The sequence below is a fragment of the Ovis canadensis genome, chromosome 5 (genome assembly GCF_042477335.2).
Source record: "Ovis canadensis isolate MfBH-ARS-UI-01 breed Bighorn chromosome 5, ARS-UI_OviCan_v2, whole genome shotgun sequence".
Classification (NCBI taxonomy): Eukaryota; Metazoa; Chordata; class Mammalia; order Artiodactyla; family Bovidae; genus Ovis; species Ovis canadensis.
In genome coordinates this window covers 110,518,398-110,537,550 of record NC_091249.1, presented here as the reverse complement: position 1 = coordinate 110,537,550, position 19,153 = coordinate 110,518,398, and positions in this window count along the sequence as shown.

The following is a 19,153-nucleotide window of genomic DNA, read 5'->3' as shown; positions in this document are numbered from 1 at the left end:
GCTCACCAGGCTCCTCCATCCATGGGATTTTCCAGGCAAGAGTACTGGAGTGGCGTGCCATTGCTTGAGTCATTAGTCATTAGAAAACTCTTGAGTTAGAGACCAGGGCTTGTTTATTTGGGGAGGTGATCCAGGGAAATAAGAGTGTAGTACAGGGGAGGATGAAACAGGGAAAAACAGAAAGCCAGTTCAGAATGGTGTGTTCTTTACAAATAATAGTATAAATATTATTTTATATTTATGTTAATATAATAATTATTTAAATATAATATATATTTTATATGATAATAGCATAAATAATTATTCTTGATAAATGCTGCTTGGCTTGACCTTCTGGGAATCTTCCAAGGAGCTATATGAATTGTTTCACAGCCTTTCCCCCTTACTCTTCTGTGTCTCTCTCCACCAGGTACAGAAAATAGCAGATATTATCGACAAGCTAGGTTTCTTCCTTCATTGAAAAAGCGTTGTCCTATGGGGTGTTGATTCCTTTGTATACATATATGATGGCCAGTGGTCCCACGTGACAGGTTCCATATCACAGAGCTAGAGAAGATTCCACAAGACTGTCAGTCATCTGTAAATCCTTGCATGCTGGTGCTGGTGGGGAGACCCTGCACACAGGGAACTTACACCCATATGTGGATTAGATGTTATTTCTGTTAAAGATAAGTCTCTGTCTTCTTCAGGACAGAAAGGTCCAAGGAAACAAATCTGTCAATCAGTAGAGCCTACTGCAGCATCTATTCATCATATCATCCTTTTTATTTCCTCCAAAACACTTTTTACATTCTGAATTTATCTTGTTCTTTTGTTTGTTAATCCCAATAAGAATGCAAACTCCTTCAAATTAGAAATGTTTCTCACCTGTTGTTCTATGTATTCAGGAGGTCGGCCATGTAGTACACCCAGACTATATGTACTTTCCTCTTTGGATTCTGAATTGGCACTTCGTCTTTGGTGATTTACTTCCTTTGAACGCCAGTCAGAAGGGAACTTGCACTTACTGAATTATTTCAATGCCAGAAATTCGTGTATGGTATCTGTGATGTAGGTGATGCAATTCTTGCCATCATGTATTTGAGGAAAAGCTGACAGTAAGCTTGCCTAGACTTACACAACTATTCAGCCAGACTTCTGGATCTAAATTCAGGGTTGAAATTACCGTGGCTCATGAGATGACTGTTTGGCACCAATTCCCCATTTGTGTTATCCCCTTTTGTGATGACGTGTCAGACTTCTAATAGATGTTCCTGACATGGCCCAAACTGAATGGACCATTATTTCCAACAATCATTTATTTCCACCCAGGTAAATGGCACTACTCTCAACTCAGCAGGTGTAGTCAGGTAACCAAGGATGATCTCTAATTTCTCCCTCTATTTCACCTACTCTCTAGTCTTTCTTTTAGTGGCTGTGTTTGTTTAAACAGGGATTCCCTGATAACTCAGTTGGGAAAGAATCCTCCTGCAACGCAGGAGACCCCAGTTCTATTTCTGGGTTGGGAAGATCCCCTGGAGAAGGGATAGACTACACACTCCAATATTCTTGGGCTTCCCTTGTGGCTCAGCTGGTGAAGAATCAGCCTGCAAGGCGAGAGACCTGGGCTCAATCCCTGGGTTGGGAAGATCACTTGGAGGAGAGCATGGCAACCCCCTCCAGTATTCTGGCCTGGAGAATTCCATAGACTGTGTAGTCCATGGGGTTGCAAAGAGTAGGACATGACTGAGCTACTTTCACTCACTTTGCTTAAACAAAACGCCAGCTGCACCTACATTTTTGTGATGGATGTATTTCATTTGATGGTTTAGTCGCTAAGTCACGTCCGACTCTTGCAACCCCATGGACTGTAGCCTACCAGGCTCCTCTGTCCATGGGATTCTCCAGGCAAGAATACCGGAGTGGGTTGCCATTTAGGTTTCTGCTATTTACACAGTTTCTATTCCTGACAGAAAATCCAAACACCATGCCATCTAGTTCAGAACTAGGTACCTACAATTCTATTGGCCATTTGCCAAATCCTATCAATTTTGCTCACTAAGTATCTCCCAGCTCTGTTCTTTAATCAACAATTTCACAAGTTAATTCATGTTCTTGTCACTTTCCACTTAGCTACTAAACCATGGTGGACATTTGCTATTTTTGTCCATTCAAAATCTCTTCTCGCTTTCTCCTTACAGTATGCCCACCTTCATTTGGGTAACAGAGCCTCACATACTATTTTTCCAGGTGTTTTGGGACTCAGCTATCACAGGCTTCTGCCCCAGTGGCCGTGGAGCTGAGCACACAGTCTTCATCAGCTAGTGTTCCATCTTCCTGGCTAGAGTGCTTGGTGAGGCCATCATTCATCGCCTGTGGAGTTCTCTTCATCTCTCTTCATTCATTACTTTCCAAGCTCAAAAGATATGATCCTGAGAGTGTCAAGTTCCTCACTACACAAAGGAACCTAACAAGGTGAGTCCAACACACAGACAGATGTCAAAGGAGATGGAATCAGTCCCGAAGACATGTTTTGAGGCCATTTATTAAATCAAGTGTAAATCCCATTTTATCCATGTGCCTCCAAGTTACAACTATCAGTAAATTAGGTACTATTCTTTTTGTTTAAAATGGGCTATTTTGAGTTCCTTGAATTGCAATTTAAAGCATCTAGTAACGAACTTATTTTCTTGTCTTACCCTTGGAAGGCCCATATACCCTCCTCTGGCATAACTTTTCTTATGGTTTTTTCCATTTATTCATTCTTCGTGCGAGTATGCACCCATGCATGAATGCATATGTGCTGAGAGAGGGGGGAATTTTCCCTCTAAAGATGACACATGTGCCTCAAATCTTCATGTTACATCCCTTTAAATGGATGGACTCCCTCTGTATGTATCTATTTTCCCCCTAGATCTCTCCACTCCAGTGGAGAGATTTCACTTCTTTATATCCTGCAATGTAAGAATTTTTTTTTGTTTATGCAAAGCATCCAGCTTTATTTGCAATTCCTTTTCTGAGTGTCATCTGAATCCTGATGGCACGTGTCAAAGTTTCCAAGAAGTATTTTCTCACGAATATCTTCTGTATTTGGAGAATGCAGCATCTTACTCCAGTATCCTAGGCTGATTGCTTTCTTATTTTCATTCATTTTCTACTTTTTCATTCAAACAGCTCTAAAAGTAGATTTAGCTTTCTCATAAAGCACAGAGATTTTGCATTTTTGCCCTGAACTTCATTCTTCAGCGCATGTTGAACAGAATCCTTATCGTCATCTGAAAACATTTCTGCAAACTTCCTCTCTCCATATCTTGTGAATCCTCCACCCTTAATACACTCATTCCCTTCATGTACCAGTCTGTTGCCATCATTTAAGACAGTAATTTATGATTAGCATCTCTGTAACTTATGGTTCAATTTCTCTGTTCCAATGCAGACTAGAGAAGGCATTTTTAATCTTGTCTGTATCCATTTCAAAAGAATAAAATCTACTAGCCTTTTTTAACATTAAAAATATAAAGATGCTTTGAATTTGTGTTTGTTTTATATTTAGGAAGATTGTAATTCTTTATCATGTTCTCCAAAATTATATTGCATCTTGTATAGAGAGAAAAGGATGAGAAATACTTCCTTTTATCTCCATGAATGTCTTCCCAGTGCTTACAAAAAAGCCTGGACTAATATACAGAAGGGAGTCTTCACTCTATTTGAGGTTTTGTTGGCTTCCAGACTAGAACTTCATCTAGCAGACAGCACCTATATTTCATCACATACAACCCTCTATTTAATTAGACAAGCTCTTTAAGCAAATTTCTTCCCAAATAGCATTCTCTCTTTGCATTTCCACATCATAGAATGATCACATTCTTAGTTCTTCCTGCTGTTCAGAGAGGGCACTAACAAGCTGTCCCTGGGGACTAGTTGGGACGGACAAAGCATCAGCTCCCGTCTATCGAAGCCCAAACAAGATTCTAAAAATTGTCTTGGAAATTAGCTTTTTCATTTGATCATAAAAATAAATTCAAGAAACATAAACTGAAGTTAATAAAGAATAGTTACTTAAAAGTTTTACATGATATTATTTGTTGGTGGGGGTTGTTATGAAAGTATAGCATTCAAGGATTTCTCCCTGTTTGGAGAAGGAAGGATGGTTAGATTAAGGCCAAATGTAACCAGGAGCACTTTCATAAAAACATTGTATTCCCCTGTTTTTATATTCTTAGAATAGGAAGGGAGCCATTGATATTGGGACATTGTCTCCAATAATTAGTGTTTATTAAGCACTCAGCATGTGTGTATCTAAGTTGCTTCAGTCGTGTCAGACTCTTTGTGACCTCACGAACTGTAGCCCGCCAGGCTCCTCGCTTCAAAGTTCTCCACTTTAGTGGAGTTCTCCAAGAATACTGGAATGAGTTGTCATTCCATTCTCCAGGCAATCTTCCTGACCCAGGGATTAAACCCACATCTTTTTATATCTCCTGCATTGGCAGGCAGGTTCTTTATCTCTAGTGTCACCTATGAGTCCTATTTTCTTTCTTGTATTTAGTTAACAGATACTTTCAAGAAAGGCTTCCCAGGTGGTGCAGTGCTAAAGAATCTGCCAGCGGCTCAGGAGACTTGGGTTCAATCCCTGGGTTGGGAAGATTCCCTGGAGGAGGAAATGGCACCCACTCCAGTATTCTTGCCTGAATAATCAATCCTATGGACGGAGGAGGCTGACGGGCTATAGTCTATGGACTCACAAAAAGTCAGACACATGCACTTCTCTCTTCCAACCAATAAATCGAATTGTTTTCTTTTCGATTATATAGTGAACATCTTCAAGCAACTCACCCGAATATGAAGATCCATTCAAATAAATAAATTGGTTGTAGAGAGAAAGGCATGAAAGAAATTCTTCCCTTAGCAGTTGTAGCCTGTACTCCCCAGTTTTGCTTGGCAGAATGAAGCTGAGGTGAACCCATCTCTCTTCAGTTCAGTTCAAGGAAACCATTTATTAAGACTATTAGACCTAAGGTACAGCTGTTGGCAGTGATGCAACTAAGATTATCCTTATTATTTTTAGCCAATAGGCAGATTTCCTGTCTATAGTAATTAAGTGTGAAATTTAAAGGTCATATCACTAATGGAGGAAAGCAAATAAAAATAAAAAATATTCTCTTCAGTGTAAATTTTCTCTTTATAATTCCAGTGCTCATTGGCATACAGATGTCAAATGAATTTGCTCTGCCCAGATTTTCTTGATAAATTTAGGCAACCGTTCAAGATAATGCATGCTTTGGCTCTGCTTATTACAGGAGACAGCTGGATCTTTTATCTGCCTATAGTATTGGTATTTCATAGGTAATTAGCAACTTAAGTCACTTGGGTTTCATGGAGCCAGGTAAAGTATATTGGACAGTTGGGGCAAACATTTTGACAGCAAAGTTTACAATGCAAGGAAAATAAAGGGCCTAAGTGGGCCTAAGTGTTCTGGGTTAATGAAACCCTGGTTTAGAGGTGATGAAGAGACAGCATATTAAAAGGCAGGGACATTACTTTGCCAATAAAGGTCTGTCTAGTCAAGGCTATGGTTTTTCCAGTAGTCATGTATGGATGTGAGAGTTGGACTATAAAGAAAGCTGAGCACCGAAGAATTGATGCTTTTGAACCATGGTGTTGGAGAAGACTCTTGAGAGCCCCTTGGATAGCAAGGAGATCAAACCAGTCAACCTTAAAGGAAATCAGTCCTGAGTATTCACTGGTAAGACTGATGGTGAAACTCCAATACTTTGGCCACTTGATGCAAAGAACTGACTCATTAGAAAAGACCCTGATGCTGGGAAAGATTGATGGTGGGAGGAGAAGGGGACGACAGAGGATGAGATGGCTGGATGACATCACCGACTCAAAGGACATGGGTTTGAGTAAGCTCCGGGAGCTGGTGAAGGACAGGGAAGCTTGGCATGCTGCAGTCCATGGGGTCGCAGAGTCGGACATGACTGAGCGACCGAACTGAACTGAACTGAAAAGAGATGGGTTCACCTCAGCTTCATTCTGCCAAGCAAAACTGGGGATTACAGGCTACAACTGCTTAGGAAAGAATTTCTTTCATGCCTTTCTCTCTACAACCAATTTATTTATTTGAATGGATCTTCATATTCGGGTGAGTTGCTTGAAGATGTTCACTATATAATTGAAAAGAAAACAATTCGATTTATTGGGTGGAAGAGAGAGCTCCTTTCTGGAGGCCACATTTTGATGGTGTCAGGATTTGAATCTTACAGTCACTTCTCCACACAAGGGTGGACTCTAGCAAACACGTGGTTTATCTTTAATTTTATTTAACTTAATTTTATTTAATTAAACTTAATTAACTTTAATTTTATTTAACTTTAGTTTTGGCTGCGCTGGATCTTTGTTGCTGCACGTGGGTTTCCTCTAGTTGTGGTGAGTGGGGACGACTCTTTCTTGGGGTGTGTGGGCTTCTCATTGTGTGGCTTCTTGTTGTAGAGCTCAGTAGTCGTGTTTCGTGGGCTTAATCGCTTTGCGGGCTGTGGAATCTTTCCAGACCAGGGATCAAACCCATGTCCCCTGCCTTAGCAGGCGGATTCTTTACCACTGAGCCACCAGGGGAAGTCCTGGACCTTTCTTTGCAATAATTGCTGCTATGTACTTCCCTCAGTCTCACTATTTGACTGTGACTTATATGAGGACAGTGAACTCGTATGTGAAAGTGAAGCCTCATTGTAAGTCATCACATGTTGCAGTAATAAAAGTGCTGTGTGGGTTGCAGGGGGAGCGTTCAAATTGTGCGCACAAATGTAGATATTTTTCAAGGAGAGTGTACCCTCTAGGACTTCTTCCAGTGTAGCCCACTGCCTCCTGCCTGCACATGTGTTCAAAGGCAGGCTCTTGGCTTTTTACTTCTGAGTAGTGAGATTTCTGTGTTCAGACACACGGATCATCCCCACGTTGCCTTGTGCCACTCTGTCAGGCGTTGCTCTTCTTGGGTCGCTGTCCCCGCTCTGTCCCTGAGATGGCTCCCCACTAACCAAAACACATATTTGCATTTTAATCCTGACCTTTGTTTTCTGAATCTGGTAAAGTTTCCGTCACAAGTCCAGTAACATTCTTCACTAAATGTGACACTAAGTTTCCCAGATGGTGATGCTGATCCAGAACCATCCTTTGGGAATTGCGGATCTAGAAGAATAGTAATCTTTTTTTGTTGTTTTAAAAACTTCTATTCTTTTTAAGAAGTGTTTATTTTGAAGCAGTTTCAAATTTGCTAAAAGGTGTAGCAAAATACACAGAGTTCCAGTGTGCCTTTTACTCAGATTTCCAGTGGCTTACATTTCAAAGGAACCATTTGAGAACAACACTCCTGTCTGCCTAGCATCCAAATTGCTAAACTGTTACCAGCATGGCTGTTCATCTCTCTGTTTGTTTGGCTGCTCTGTGAAGCATGCAGGATCTGAGATCCCGGACCAGGGATTGAACCCACGCCCCCTACACTGGGGGCAAGGAGTCTTAAACCTCTAGACTGCCAGGGAAGTCTCTGCTTTTCTCTTTTTTAAAGCTACTTAGTTTTAAAATTTGGAAAGTTATTAAAAAATTTCAACTTCAAAAATTTGAAAGAACTCTTTTTCTTTTGAGGGAGGTGTCATACTTTTCTCCAGTTTTGAAAGAGGGTCAAAGGTAGAGTCCCTGGAAACCAGGACTGGTGAACTTGGAACCAGTGTTCCAAGTGTGAATTTATATGGTACTTTCTACAAGTAAACTGCTTTATCTTCAGCTTTCTTAACAATTTATTTCAACAGCTGTGAAATAGTAGGGAACTTGGATCTATTAATAAAAGATGATACTGAATTTCTTTCACAGAAAATTTCTAGAAAAACAATCTCTCCCATGTTGAGACGGATTTGACTTTCCTATCCTGAGTCCAACAAGTATCTGTGAACATTGTTTTGTAGATACACATATTTAAAAAATGAATTAACACGCCTTATTAAGGTACAAAGTGGTCCATGGGCTTTCTCTCACTTGATAGTGTCAGGAGCTGATTCTAGTGAATATCACAGGCTTTAAGAAGTCCAGTATGATTGCCAGGGGCAATAGTTTTAATTTTTATGAAACAGCTGTCTCCCTGGGACATGATTTATTTTAGGCACGGCCTAATTTCTTTCAAGCCTTAGGCTCAACTGTCTATGACAATGTGCAAAACTTGGTGAGATAAGCTGGAATTTTTCACATGTCGATGTAGGATTACTGCTTCTGACCATGCACCCAGAAAGGCAAGAGGTGTAACAAAGTGAAAGCTTGCCCTGCACGTCGGCAGAAGAGCTAGATTAAATCACTCAACTCGCTATCAAGTTAGAAAATCTTTCCCTTGTTAATTTCTTTTTCAGTCTGATTTCCACCCCAAGACATGGGAGTTTTTGTCTGTTCCAAGCACAAAGCTTCGTTTGCTTCAAAGGCGTTCCTACAAAGAGGAGAAACGTGAGCCTGTCCTGGTTGGTGTCCTGCCTTGAGATTCGTAAGGGTGTTTGCTGAAAATTAATACTGTGAGCTCGATTAACGATAAAAAACACTCAATCCTTGGCCTAACACTATTTAAAAAGTATACGGCTACGTGATACAAACTTGAGGGGTAAAAGGTGGGAGAGGGGTTCAGGATTGGGAACATGTGTACACCCGTGACAGATTCATGTTGATGTATGGCAAAACCAATACAGTATTGTAAAATAAAGTAAAATAAAAAAATTAAAAATTAAAAAAAAAAAACCCTACTAGCTGTGAGGGTCTACCTAGTGGCTTTAAGAGCCAAACGCTTTTGCATGGTCCTCTCTCCAGGTCTGACTTGAGACTCTAAACTGCAGGGTTTAGAGATCCAGCATCTGACTTAATAACTCTTCTTTTCTCTAGCGCTCTCCTAACCCACCTGAGATGCCAATCAATTGGTGAGCATTCAGAGGCAAGCACCGATTTTGTTGTTGATCCTGCTGGAAGTTCATCCAAAAGATAAAGCTGCCCCTCCTCCCCACTTTCTCCTCAGGCTATGTCAAATATTTTGAAGCGAAATACAGATGACATCTGCTTTTACTTCCACAAATGTATTTTCATCCCTGTTGCCTTCTAGCATTGACAATCACCCCAAACTGGAGGTTAGCTTTGGGTCTCCTGTGTTCCTGTTGCTTTCCCCACAGTGAGCTGCAACAAGTCAGCACAACAAGGCTCCCCTCCCACCACGAGTGATTCACTGAGTGAGTATGAACTGATAAAGAAACGGGCGGGTAGAAAATTTTGCACAGCTGTTGATGAGAACAAAGATCAAAGATGCTGACTTGGAAACTGATTTAAAAAAAAAAAAAAAAAGATAATATCTCTGTTCTTTATCCCAGGACCTGTCTCAATCTCCTGATGGGGAAGAGGTAAGCCACCACTTAAGAAACAGAAGGGCTAGAAGGCAAGAAAAATCCCCGCTGAAAGGAGACACGTTCAACTTCTATACAATGAGGAGGTCTCTATTTGGAATTATCTGTTTGTTAGCGTCCCTTATCATCACGTAGCATTCCAAGTAAATGTGAACTAGGAATAAGGCTGTGGTCCGTGGGACAACTCACAAAAGCACTGGGTGGCTCGGGCTCACCCAATAAAATCCAATTTAGTGCTCAGCTGCAGGGAGACTTCTAGAGTAAAACTGGCGTTTTAGGACCGCCATGCTAACTCTTGTCTTTTCTTCTACTGATTTGACTGCCACTGCCCTGCTGTGTTTTTGCTCGAGGCTGTACAAATAAAGACCTTCAAGAGGAAATCATAAATACTTGATTTAATTAAGGCCATTACCAACACCACTTCTCGCCTCGTTTCTCCAAGTGTCAAGGTATAGATTATGTTGACCAGTGGTGATGCAATAAATGCATAGGCATAAAATGCAATTCCTCTTTTATGGTTTGTAGAAATTAGAGCGACACAATACGATGCTCTGTAGCAAATACACATTTCCTAGTCAGCAGTTTCCTTTGGAATTGAGGTTTTCAGGGCTAGAGGAGAGGGGGATATATCAAAACCTTTTTGCTTCCCTTAAAAAAGAAAAGAAAAGAAAAAAAAAACACAGCTGAGGTATCCAGTGCTATTATTTCAAAACCACAAGCCATAAGAACTGTGCTATTTTCTGTACCAGATGGACAATTTTGACTTTTGTGCCAAGAAGAACCATGTTAATCCTCTTTATCCGCTGACCCTTGTGTTTAGTTTCAAAATTCATAATGTTTAGTCAGATGCTGTTACTAATATTGGATATCATTGCATAGAGTGAGCTAATCTTATCCACTCCTAGATTATTTCTCGGGATTAGGTGTGTTTCTTTTTTATGGGTAACTTCTCCCAGTTTGTCTGGAGTTTTCCTAATTTAAAAACTGAAATTTCTGTATACTGAGAGCCTGTTCAGTCAAGGGCAAACCAGACTGGCTGGTAACACTGGTTTTCAATGATTTTCCAATTCTACTCTCTGATTCTTATCTTTGAGAGATTTCCTTTTGAGAAATAGTTTAAGTATAGCTAATCTTTGTATACCAAGTACTATGTAAGTCCTTGAAATGAATTTGCTTTTTTAGTACCCTCAGATGCCAGAGAAGGGGGTTAACTTAGACAGTTGTATTGGAGGTGTGCTGCCCAACTCTGGGGAGCAACAACCGTGTAAACAGGGTGACCCTGCTGACAAAGGTAGATATCATTATCATCCCCATTTTACAGATGAGAAAACAGAAGCAATGACCGATCCAATAACTTTCCTATGACCAAACAGCTAAGAAGAGCTATATAGGGAATTCACCCTAGTGGTCTTCTTCTGGGGCTCCTTTTGGTGCTATCATTAGTAACATTTGCAATAGTAATCCTTATTCACGCTTGAAAGGCATTTTTTTTTTTCATATCTGTAGTCTTCACTCGCTCAAAGCTGTCTGAAATTGTTATTCCTATGGTGACTAACCTAGTCAGTTTTCTCCAACTAAATTTCTTAACTATGTCTTTTGTCTTTTTTAAAAATTTCTCCACAATGGCTGTTGGATAGAGTGATACCCAAGGATATGCTTAGGTATCCTTCCTGGTTCAATATGACAATGTAATGCTGTATAGAACAATACTTCTCAATAGAACATTCTGTGGTGGTGGGACTGTCCTGTATCTGTACATAGTCACTAACCCTGTCTGGCTGCTGAGTATTTGAAAAGTACCTAGTGTGACTGAAGAACTGAATTTTAAATTTTACTTAATTCTGATTAGCTTTACATTGAATGCAAATATGGCGGCTAGCGGCTACCATATTGAACAGCACAGATGTTCAACTCATTGGTCTATAAGAACATCTTAATATTTATTACAGAAATGACATCACTTGCTTTACTAGTTAGAAGTAGACCTTTCAGCTAGCTCCTGTGTGACTAGATAAAAAGGAGAGACAGGAGGGAGATGGTACTGAGAAAGAAACCATCCAAGGGGAAAGGATGCTCCCACCCCCCTATGCTTTTTTAATCTAATAATATTTCTAAGGGTGTGAAGAGGATCACAAAGTAGATTACTTTGGGAACCATAAAACCTATATTTAGACATTTTCATGAGGATTGGACGCCGTTGAGCTTAGAGTCATTAAGGTGAAGATAAACACCAGAATCATCGTTTCCAAGAAAATGTCACAAAAATTATCTCCAAAATATAACTTTTCCTTAGTTATTTCCCATCTCCTTCTGCCATCTCTCTACATTCATTCACGATTTTACCTGTTGCACATGGAATTAAATATAATTTGTTTTCTACTCTTTTGATTTGACAAAATTATACCTGACACGTGTGCCAAAAGACTTCTTGGGAAATTCCTCCAAATCAAAATCTGCTTCATGGAATAAATGATTGTCCTTTGACCTTTGATTTTTCTGAATGACTGGGTAGAACAGTCAGAGAGACCGAGAAGAGAGGCGATGACTAAAACAAGCTGGATGGCTTGTTTCTCCGACTAAGGTCTTTTCCTGGTTTTGCTTGACTATTTTTGTCACACATCATTAGTCTTGAAAAGAATCTTCACAGGGAAATGACATTAAGGTGACAACCCCTTGGGAGCAGGTGTGTGTCCTTTATTGAGAGCCCATGGACACCACTGAGGCCTTTGTTGTGGGTCACTGCTCTCCCCAGGCCTGAGCCTCTCTCCAGAGTCCAGCCCCATTTCCCCCACCAGCAAAATCTCCCTTTCCAGGCAGGAAAGGCATTTTTAAAGTTGTCTGTGCTGGCTGCCACCCGACTGTCAGTTGGTACTTAAATCACCTGCAGCCATTGATCCCTTCCTCTCTAGTTTCACTGGTCTGCTTAACAGTGATGTCATCAGGTAGGAATGCCAGCTAAGATTCAGGCTGTTCAGTTAAATTTGAATTTCAGATCAACAACGAATTCTTTTTAGTGTGTGTCCTAAATTGCACAGAACACACTTATACTGATATATACGTATAAGCATATACTTACCTATGTTTGGATCACAAAAAATTGTGGAAAATTCTTAAAGAGATGGGAATATCAGACTACCTTACCCATCTCTTAAGAAACCTGTAAGAAGCACCATTTAGAACTGAACATGGAACAAAGGACTGGTTCAAAAGTGGGAAAGAAGTATGTCAAGGCTGGATATTGTCATCCTGCTTATTTAACTTTTATGCAGAGTACCTCATGCGAAATGCTGGGCTGGATGAAGCACAGCTGGAATCAAGATTGCCAGGAGAAATATCAATAACCTCAGATATGCAGATGGTACCACTCTTATGGCAGAAAGTGAAGAGGAACTAAAGAGCCTCTTGATGAAGTTGAAAGAGGAGAGTGAAAAAGCTGACTTAAAACTCAACATTCTGAAAACTAAGATCATGGCATCCAGTCCCATCACTTCATGACAAATAGATGGGGAAACAGTGGAAACAGTGAGAGACTATTTTCTTGGGCTCCAAAATCACTGCAGATGGTGATTGCAGCCATGAAATTAAAAGACATTCGTTCCTTGGAAGAAAAGCTATGACAAACCTAGACAGTGTATTAAAAAGCAGAGACACCACTTTGTCAACAAAGGTCCGTCTAGTCAAAGCTATGGTTTTCCCATATTGTCATGTATGGATGTGAGAGTTGGACTATAAAGAAAGATGAGCACCGAAGAATTGATGTTTCTGAACTGTGGTGTTGGAGAAGACTCTTGAGAGTCCCTTGGGCAGCAAGGAGATCCAACCAGTGCATCCTAAAGGAGATCAATCCTGAGTGTTCATTGGAAGGACTGATGCTGAAGCTGAAACTCCAATACTCTGGCCACCTGATGCGAAGAGCTGACTCATTTGAAAAGACCCTGATGCTGGGAAAGATTGAAGGTGAGAGGAGAAGGAGATGACAGAGGATGAGATGGTTGGATGGCATCACTGACTCAATGAACATGAGTTTGGGTAAGTTCTGGGAGACAGTGAAGGAGAGAGAAGCCTGGCAGGCTACAGTCCATGGGGTTGCAAAGAGTTGGACATAACTGAGCTGCTGAACAACAATAGCATATACTTACATATATGAATATACATATATGCATATATATATATACACCAAAAGCTTATCTGAAATTCAAATTTATCCTGTATTTTTATTTGCTAAATCTGGCAATCCTAAATCTGAGCATTATCTCCAAATCTTAACAGGGAAGAAAATACTGATGTAACTGAAAACTTGTGGGAAAACATCACAAATCATCACAAAAACACCAAATGTGGTTTTTCCTGGAGTGACTAAAACTTTGGTAACAATAATCACTGAATTTGACTCTTAGGTATGACAAAACATTTGATGAAACTAATGACTTATTGACTGTCTGAGTGCTCCATGATGCTGTATTTAATCACCACAGAACAGCAATTAAAACTGCAAAAAACTAATTCAGAGTCTGGAGCTTTCTTTTTTTCCCCTCCTTTGGAGATGGGAAGAGAAGAACTAAAACAAAGTAGCTTCAGCTCTGGAAGTTGCTTGTTTTCAAGGGGAAGGCATGCTCCCATTAATTTTTCAGATTTGTTTTTGCAGAGGCTACAGGACTTGTGGCGTAGTACTTTACAGTATAAGAAGAAAAGCATTCTGATAGTGTTTTACAGTGCACAGTGGAGAACTGAAAAAAGAGAAGAGAATGCGTCAAAATAAAATTCTTATTACATAGAGTTGGTGATAGAAACACCAACACCATTGTTCATCGTGAGTCTAATGACAAAGGAGACAGGATCAGGAAGGCAACTTGACTTTGCAGCCTACTTCTGAGTCTATCCTAAGTAACCCTAAACCTGAGGCAAAGCCACAACACTCAGTCCCAAACATAGCTCTTTTATAGCTGCCTGAGTTTGTTTCATCTCCCCTTTATTCTTGGATTAGTGGCTTTAAAATGGAAATGCTGGATTCATTTCAATTATTAGGCTGATGTAAGCATTGTAATTCTCTCTCTTGAATTCATAAATGTGTTGACTGTACTCTGGGAATTTTATGGTTCTTTTAAAAATACCGAAAGTGCTTTGCTCCATTTTTCTGATGTAATTGCTTGTACTATTTAATTCCCAACTCTATTATATTTGAACTTTTGCAGTGGAATCAAGAGACATAAAAGGTGTTGTAAATGATAAATTTCCATTTCTGCTTTCAAAACATAAATAAAACTAGTTTGGAAGAATTTAGAGGTAAAGAGAATTCCTTTACTGTAGAGCTTATTCTGAGTCTGGAAGTCTTGACTTCTTAAAAGAAATACTCTGGTGATCCACACAAATGCTGGTGAGTTGGTGACACAATAATAATTGGCAGTCTCTGGTGTTCAAAGCCATTTGCTTGAATTATTTATGTCTCAAAACCGACAGGAATTTCATAAGAGCAAATAAGGCGAGTCCAGCGGGTGTCGTTTACATGATGCGATCACACGTCTGATTGACTGCGGGTCTCATCTGCCAGAGCCGATGCCTTAAAAACCCAGGGGAGGAGTTTATTTCAAGAGCGTCCCACTCCCATCAAGGTTTGATTAGTCCTTCATGAGCTTGATTCCATTCACTGTCAAAGGCAGCTTGACAAAGACCAACTGGCATAATACGCCTTATATGAATTTAAAATGATTCAGTAGAAGGTATTGCTCCTGGATTGCTTCCTTAGATGCTGAAATTTCCTTTTAGTTCCCTAAAATATACTTTATAATATTATCATGAACCCATTGAATTATGATTTATTCTTTATAGTAGCTGAGGTGTGTATAACATTTTGGCAACCTCCTAGGATGATCAGTGATAATGGTTTCAGTGTGTCTGCCCTCTGATGCCCTCTTGCAACACCTACCATCTTACCTGGGTTTCTCTTACCTTGGATGTGGGGTATATGTCCACTGAAACCATAATCACAGAAAACTAGCCAATCTGATCACCCTAGGACTGCAGCCTTGTTTAACTCAATAAAACTAAGCCATGCCGTGTGGGATGGGTCATGGTGGAGAGATCTAACAGAATGTGGTCCACTGGAGAAGGGAATGGCAAACCACTTCAGTATTCTTGCCTTGAGAACCCCATGAACAGTATGAAAATGCAAAATGATAGGATACTGAAAGAGGAACTCCCCAGGTCAGTAGGTGCCCAATATGCTACTGGAGATCAGTGGAGAAATAACTCCAAAAAGAATGAAGGGATGGAGCAAAAGCAAAAACAATACCCAGTTGTGGATGTGACTGGTGATAGAAGCAAGGTCTGATGCTGTAAAGAGCAATATTGCATAGGAACCTGGAATGACAGGTCCATGAATCAAGGCAAATTGGAAGTGGTCAAACAGATGGCAAGAGTGAACATCGACATTCTAAGAATCAGCAAACTAAAATGGACTGGAATGGGTGATTTAACTCAGATGACCATTATAGTTACTACTGTGGGCAGGAATCCCCTAGGAGAAATGGAGTAGGCATCATAGTCAACAAAAGAGTCCAAAATGCAGTACTTGGATGCAATCTCAAAAGTGACAGAATGATCTCTGTTCGTTTCCAAGGCAAACCATTCAATATCACAGTAAATGAAGTCTATGCCCCAACCAGTAATGCTGAAGAAGCTGAAGTTGAATGGTTCTGTGAAGACCTATAAGACCTTTTAGAACTAACACCTAAAAAAGATGTCCTTTTCATTATAGGGGACTGGAATCCAAAAGTAGGAAGTCAAGAAACACCTGGAGTAACAGGCAAATTTGGCCTTGGAGTAGAGAATGAAGCAGGGCAAAGGCTAATAGAGTTTTGCTAAAATGCATTGGTCATAGCAAACACCCTCTTCCAACAACACAAGAAAAGACTCTACACATGGACCTCACCAGATGGTCAACATCGAAATCAGACTGATTATATTCTTTGCAGCCAAAGATGGAGAAGCTCTAAACAGTCAGCAAAAACAAGACCAGGAGCTGACTGTGGCTCAGATCATGAACTCCTTTTGCCAAATTCAGACTTAAATTGAAGAAAGTAGGGGAAACCACTAGACCATTCAGGTATGACCTAAATCAAATCCCTTATGATTATACAATGGAAGTGAGAAATAGATTTAAGGGACTAGATCTGATAGACAAGAGTGCCTGATGAACTATGGACTGAGGTTAGTGACATTGTACAGGAGACAAGGGATCAAGACCATCCCCAAGAAAAAGAAATGCAAAAAAGCAAATGTCTGAGGAGGCCTTACAAATAGCTGAGAAAAGAAGAGAAGTGAAAAGCAAAGGAGAAAAGGAAAGATATAAGGATCTGAATGCAGAGTTCCAAAGAATAGCAATGAGAGATAAGAAAGCCTTCCTCAGCCATCAGTGCAAAGAAATAGAGGAAAAGAACAGAATGGGAAATACTAGAGATCTCTTTAAGAAAATTAGAGATACCAAGGGAACATTTCACACCAAGATGGGCTCGATAAAGAACAGAAATGATATAGACCTAACAGAAGCAAAAGATATTAAGAAGAGGTGGCAAGAATACCCGGAAGAACTGTACAAAAAGGATCTTCACGACCCAGATAATCATGATGGTATGATCACTAACTTGGAGCCAGACATCCTGGAATGGGAAGTTAAGTGGGCCTTAGAAAGCATCACTACGAACAAAGCTAGTGGAGGTGATGGAATCCCAGTTGAGCTATTTCAAATCCTAAAATGTGATGCTGTGAAAGTGCTGCACTCAATATGCCAGCAAATTTGGAAAATTCAGCAGTGGCCACAGGACTGGAAAAGGTCAGTTTTCATTCCAATTCTAAAGAAAGGCAATGCCAAAGAATGCTCAAACTACCACACAATTGCACTCATTGCACACGCTAGCAAAGTAATGCTCAAAATTCTCCAAGCCAGGCTTCAGCAGTACGTGAACTGTGAACTTCCAGATGTTCAAGCTGGTTTTAGAAAAGGCAGAGGAATCAGAGTTCAAATTGCCAACATCCGCTGGATCATGGACAAAGCAAGAGAGTTCCAGAAAAACATCTATTTCTGCTTTATTGACTATGCCAAAGCCTTTGACTATGTGGATCACAATAAACTGTGGAAAATTCTTCAAGAGATGGCAATACCAGACCACCTGACCTGCCTCTTGAGAAATCTGTATGCAGGCCAGGAAGCAAGAGTTAGAACTGGACATGGAACAACAGACTGCTTCCAAATAGGAAAAGGAGTACGTCAAAGCTGTATATTGTCACCCTGCTTATTTAACTTGTATGCAGAGTACATCATGAGAAACACGGGGCTGGAAGAAGGACAAGTTGGAATCAAGATTGCCGGGAGAAATATCAATAACCTCAGATATGCAGATAACACCACCCTTATGGCAGAAAGTGAAGAGGAACTAAAGAGCCTCTTGATGAAAGTAAAAGAGGAGAGTGAAAAAGTTGGCTTAAAGCTCAACATTCAGAAAACGAAGATCATGGCATCTGGTCCCATCACTCCATGGGAAATAGATGGGGAAACAGTGAAAATAGTGGCTGGCTTTATTTTTTGGGCTTCAAAATCACTGCAGGTGGTGATTGCAGCCCTGAAATTAAAAGACACTTACTCCTTGGAAGAAAAGTTATGATGCACCTAGATAGCATATTCAAAAGCAGAGACATTACTTTGCCGACTAAGGTCCATCTAGTCAAGGCTATGGTTTTTCCAGTAGTCATGTATGGATGTGAAAGTTGGTCTGTGAAGAAGGCTGAGGGCCGAAGAATTGATGCTTTTGAACTGTGGTGTTGGAGAAGACTCTTGAGAGTTCCTTGGACTGCAAGCAGATCCAACCAGTCCATTCTGAAGGAGATCAGCCCTGGGATTTCTTTGGAAGGAATGATGCTAAAGCTGAAACTCCAGTACTTTGGCCACCTCATGAGATGAGTTGATTCATTGGAAAAGACTTTGATGCTGGGAGGGATTGGGGGCAGGAGGGGAAGGGGATGACTGAGGATGAGATGGCTGGATGGTATCATTGACTTGATGAACGCGAGTCTGAGTGAACTCTGGGAGTTGGTGATGGACAGGGAGGCTTGGCGTGCTGCAATTCATGGGGTCGCAGAGTCGGACACAACTGAGCGACTGAACTGAACTGAAACTTTATTTTATAAATTTTAAGAAAAAGGCATGTAACGCTTGAAGAGAGTAACATATATGAAATGTCCATTGGATTTTGCATTTATTTATTTTTGTTTTTGTATGAAAACAAACTTTGGGAATTAAATGACTTATACTACTCTTCTTAGGTAAAGTTCGTCCTTCATATCTGTGGGTTTCCCATCCACAGATGTGGAAGGTGGTCTGTACTGTGTCATTTTATAAAAGAAGCTTGAGCTTCTGCAGATTTTGGTATCTGCAGAGGAGATCCTGAAACCAATCCCCTGCAGATACTGAGAGATGACTCTATTTTAAATATTTTGTTCATCAAAACTTCATTAGAGCAGGTTGTTCAGAGTATCATGGCCATTGTGTATAACTAAATTGCTTACGTTATTTCAATATCAATTTATACCATTTGTGATAACGGATGAAATTTGAGGAAATTGTGAAATACATAAGAGAAAGATAAATCCTACATGATAATCACTTATATGTGGAGTCTGAAAAAGCCAAACTTAGAATAGAGTGTTGGTTGCCAGGAGCTGGGGATAGGGAGAATGGGGAGATTTTGGGCAAACAGCATAAACTT